Source organism: Prionailurus viverrinus, unplaced genomic scaffold (assembly GCF_022837055.1).
Source record: "Prionailurus viverrinus isolate Anna unplaced genomic scaffold, UM_Priviv_1.0 scaffold_58, whole genome shotgun sequence".
In the NCBI taxonomy this organism is placed as follows: Eukaryota; Metazoa; Chordata; class Mammalia; order Carnivora; family Felidae; genus Prionailurus; species Prionailurus viverrinus.
This window is the reverse complement of record NW_025927620.1, coordinates 407,554-412,611: the sequence shown is the minus strand read 5'-3', so window position 1 is coordinate 412,611 and position 5,058 is coordinate 407,554.

Below are 5,058 nucleotides of genomic sequence, written 5' to 3'. Positions count from 1 at the left end.
GGGGCTGAAGTGAGGGCCCATGCCAGGAGGCGGCTCAAATGCAGGATTAGGTATCAGGGCAGGCTTAGGTGTCGGTGGAGGGTCCTGGTTGGGGTAGGTTAAGGGTTAGGGTTGGGTCCCAGGAGGTTCAGGCGCTGAACTCACAACAGGGTAGTGGTCTCCCCGAAGGGTTGAGTTGAAGCACAAGGGACCGTGCCGGTCAGGGTCCCTCTTTGGCTGTCAAGGCCACACACGTCGATAAGACCCTGGTCGAGGAGGCCTCCGGAATCCTCTCGGGAGCTGCAGCCGGGCCTGGGAAACGACATGGTGAGATTCCAAGTTCAATGCCGAGTCAGCATGCACCGCTTCTGGACCCCAGGCGCATGATGCTGTCCGACCTTGGAATTGGGTCCCCATGAGGAGAGAGCCTTAGCTAGGGTTAGGGTTCGGTCCAGGGACTTCGCCAGGGCCGAAGCGACTCCGGTCTCGTGATCTCCCTCAAGGGCTTAGATGAGGGCCCATGCCAGGAGGCGGCTCAAATGCAGGATTAGGTGTCGAGGCAGGCTTAGGTTTCGGTGGAGGGTCCTGGTTCGGGGTAGGGTTAGGGTTAGGGTTAGGTCCCAGGAGGTTCCAGGCGCTGAACTCACAGCAGGGCAGTGGTCTCCCCGAAGGCCTGAGTTGAGGGCAGAAGGGACGGTGCCGCTCAGGGTCCCTTTTTGGCTGCCAACACCACACACGTCGATAAGCCCCTGGTCGAGGAGGCCTCCGGAATCCTCTCGGGAGCTGCAGCCGGCCTGGGAAACGACATGGTTTGCTTCCATGTTCCTTGCCGAGTCAGCCTGCACCGCTTCTGTTCCCTATGCGCGTGATGCTGTCCGTCCTTGGAATTGGGTCCCCATGAGGAGAGAGCCTTAGCTAGGGTTAGGGTTCGGTCCAGGGACGATGCCAGGGCCGAAGCGACTCCGCTCTCGTGATCTCCCTCGGGGGCTGAAGTGAGGGCCCATGCCAGGAGGCGGCTCAAATGCAGGATAAGGGAACGAGGCAGGCTTACGTGCTGGTGGAGGCTAACGGTTCGGGGTAGGGTTAGGGTTAGGGTTAGGTCCCAGGAGGTTCCAGGCGCTGAACTCACAGCAGGGCAGTGGTCTCCCCGAAGGGCTGAGTTGAGGGCACAAGGGACGGTGCCGCTCAGGGTCCCTCTTTGGCTGCCAAGACCACACGCGTCGATAAGCCCCTGGTCGAGGAGGCCTCCGGAATCCTCTCGGGAGCTGCAGCCGGGCCTGGGAAACGACATGGTGAGCTTCCAGGTTCCTTGGCAAGTCAGCCTGCACCGCTTCTGGACCCCAGGCTCGTGATGCTGTCCTACCTTGGAATTGGGTCCCCATGCGGAGAGAGCCTTAACTAGGGTTAGGGTTCGGTCCAGGGACGTCGCCAGGGCCGAAGCGACTCCGGTCTCGTGATCTCCCTCGAGGACTGAAGTGAGGGCCCATGCCAGGAGGCGGCTCAAATGCAGGATTAGGGATCGAGGCAGGCTTAGGTTTCGGTGGAGGGTAACGGTTCGGGTTAGGTTTAGGTTTAGGGGTAGGACCCAGGAGATTCCAGGCGCCGAACTCACAGCAGGGCAGTGGTCTCCCCGAAGGACTGAGTTGAGGGCACAAGGGACGGTGCCGGTCAGGGTCCCTCTTTGGCTCAAGGCCACACACCTCGATAAGCCCCTGGTCGATGAGGCCTCCGGAATCCTCTCGGGAGCTGCAGCCGGGCCTGGGAAACGACATGGTGAGATTCCAAGTTCCATGCCGAGTCAGCCTGCACCGCTTCTGGACCCCAGGCGCGTGATGCTGTCCGACCTTGGAATTGGGTCCCCATGAGGAGAGAGCCATAGCTAGGGTTAGGGTTTGGTCCAGGGATGTCGCCAGGGCCGAAGCGACTCTGGTCTCGTGATCTCCCTCGAGGGCCTAGATAAGGGCCCATGTCAGGAGGCGGATCAAATGCAGGATTAGGTGTCGAGGCAGGCTTAGGTTTCGGGGGAGGGTCCGGGTTCGGGGTAGGGTTAGGGTTACGGTTAGGTCCCAGGAGGTTCCAGGCGCTGAACTCACAGCAAGGCAGTGGTCTCCCCGAAGGGCTGAGTTGAGGGCACAAGGGACGGTGCCGGTCAGGGTCCCTCTTTGGCTGCCAAGACCACACACGTCGATAAGCCCCTGATCGAGGAGGCCTCCGGAGTCCTCTCGGGAGCTGCAGCCGGGCCTGGGAAACGACATGGTGAGCTTCCAGGTTCCTTGCCGAGTCAGCCTGCACCGCTTCTGTTCCCTATGCGCGTGATGCTGTCCGATCTTGGAATTGGGTCCCCATGAGGAGAGAGCCCTAGCTAGGGTTAGGGTTCGGTCCAGGGATGATGCCAGGGCCGAAGCGACTCCGCTCTCGTGATCTCCCTCGAGGTCTGAAGTGAGGGCCCATGCCAGAAGGCGGCTCAACTGCAGGATAAGGGAACGAGGCAAGCTTAGGTTTCAGTGGAGGGTAAACGGTTCGCCGAAGGTTTAGGGTTAGGGTTAGGTCCCAAGAGGTTCCAGACGCCGAACTAACAGCAGGGCAGTGTTCTTCCCGAAGGGCTTAGTTGCGGGCACAAAGGGCGGTGCCGGTCAGGATCCCTCTTTGGCTGCCAAGGCCACACACGTCGATAAGCCCCTGGTCGAGGAGGTCTCCGGAATCCTCTCGGGAGCTGCAGCCGGGCCTGGGAAACGACATGGTGAGCTTCCAGGTTCCTTGACGAGTCAGCCTGCACCGCTTCTGGACACCAGGCGCGTGAAGCTGTCCGACCTTGGAATTGGGTCCCCATGCGGAGAGAGCCTTAGCTAGGGTTAAGGTTCGGTCCAGCGAAGTCGCCAGGGCCAAAGCGACTCTGGTCTCGTGATCTCCCTCGAGGGCTGAAGTGAGGGCCCATGCCAGGAGGCGGCTCAAATGCAGGATTAGGGATCGAGGCAGGCTGAGGTTTCGGTGGAGGGTAACGGTTCTGGTTAGGTTTAGGTTTAGGGGTAGGACCCAGGAGATTCCAGGCTCCGAACTCACAGCAGGGCAGTGGTCTCCCCGAAGGGCTGAGTTGAGCGCACAAGGGACGGTGCCGGTCATGGTCCCTCTTTGGCTCAAGGCCACACACCTCGATAAGCCCCTGGTCGATGAGGCCTCCGGAATCCTCTCGGGAGCTGCAGCCGGGCCTGGGAAACGACATGGTGAGTTTCCAAGTTCCATGCCGAGTCAGCCTGCACCGCTTCTGGACCCCAGGCGCGTGATGCTGTCCAACCTTGGAATTGGGTCCTCATGAGGAGAGAGCCATAGCTAGGGTTAGGGTTTGGTCCAGGCATGTCGCCAGGGCCGAAGCGACTCCGGTCTCGTGATCTCCCTCGAGGGCTGAAGTGAGCGCCCATGCCAGGAGTCGGCTCAAATGCAGGATTAGGGATCGAGGCAGGCTTCGGTTTCGGTAGAGGGTCCTGGTTCGGGTAGGGTTAGGGATAGGGTTAGGTCCCATGAGGTTCCAGGCGCTGAACTCACAGCAGGGCAGTGGTCTCCCCGAAGGCCTGAGTTGAGGGCAGAAGGGACGGTGCCGCTCAGGGTCCCTTTTTGGCTGCCAACACCACACACGTCGATAAGCCCCTGGTCGAGGAGGCTTCCAGAATCCTCTCGGGAGCTGCAGCCGGGCCTGGGAAACGACATGGTGAGATTCCAAGTTCAATGCCGAGTCAGCATGCACCGCTTCTGGACCCCAGGCGCATGATGCTGTCCGACCTTGGAATTGGGTCCCCATGAGGAGAGAGCCTTAGCTAGGGTTAGGGTTCGGTCCAGGGACTTCGCCAGGGCCGAAGCGACTCCGGTCTCGTGATCTCCCTCAAGGGCTGAAGTGAGGGCCCATGCCAGAAGGCGGCTCAAATGCAGGATTAGGTGTCGAGGCAGGCTTAGGTTTCGGTGGAGGGTCCTGGTTCGGGGTAGGGTTAGGGTTAGGGTTAGGTCCCAGGAGGTTCCAGGCGCTGAACTCACAGCAGGGCAGTGGTCTCCCCGAAGGCCTGAGTTGAGGGCAGAAGGGACGGTGCCGCTCAGGGTCCCTTTTTGGCTGCCAACACCACACACGTCGATAAGCCCCTGGTCGAGGAGGCCTCCGGAATCCTCTCGGGAGCTGCAGCCGGCCTGGGAAACGACATGGTTTGCTTCCATGTTCCTTGCCGAGTCAGCCTGCACCGCTTCTGTTCCCTATGCGCGTGATGCTGTCCGTCCTTGGAATTGGGTCCCCATGAGGAGAGAGCCTTAGCTAGGGTTAGGGTTCGGTCCAGGGACGATGCCAGGGCCGAAGCGACTCCGCTCTCGTGATCTCCCTCGGGGGCTGAAGTGAGGGCCCATGCCAGGAGGCGGCTCAAATGCAGGATAAGGGAACGAGGCAGGCTTACGTGTTGGTGGAGGCTAACGGTTCGGGGTAGGGTTAGGGTTAGGGTTAGGTCCCAGGAGGTTCCAGGCGCTGAACTCACAGCAGGGCAGTGGTCTCCCCGAAGGGCTGAGTTGAGGGCACAAGGGACGGTGCCGCTCAGGGTCCCTCTTTGGCTGCCAAGACCACACGCGTCGATAAGCCCCTGGTCGAGGAGGCCTCCGGAATCCTCTCGGGAGCTGCAGCCGGGCCTGGGAAACGACATGGTGAGCTTCCAGGTTCCTTGGCAAGTCAGCCTGCACCGCTTCTGGACCCCAGGCTCGTGATGCTGTCCTACCTTGGAATTGGGTCCCCATGCGGAGAGAGACTTATCTAGGGTTAGGGTTCGGTCCAGGGACGTCGCCAGGGCCGAAGCGACTCCGGTCTCGTGATCTCCCTCGAGGCTTGAAGTGAGGGCCCATGCCAGAAGGCGGCTCAAATGCACGAATAGGGATCGAGGCTGGCTTAGGTTTCGGTGGAGGGTCCTGTTTCGGGGTAGGTTTAGGGTTAGGGTTAGGTCCCAGGAGGTTCCAGGCGCTGAACTCACAGCAGGGCAGTGGTCTCCCCGAAGGGTTGAGTTGAAGCACAAGGGACCGTGCCGGTTAGGGTCCCTCTTTGGCTGTCAAGGCCACACACGT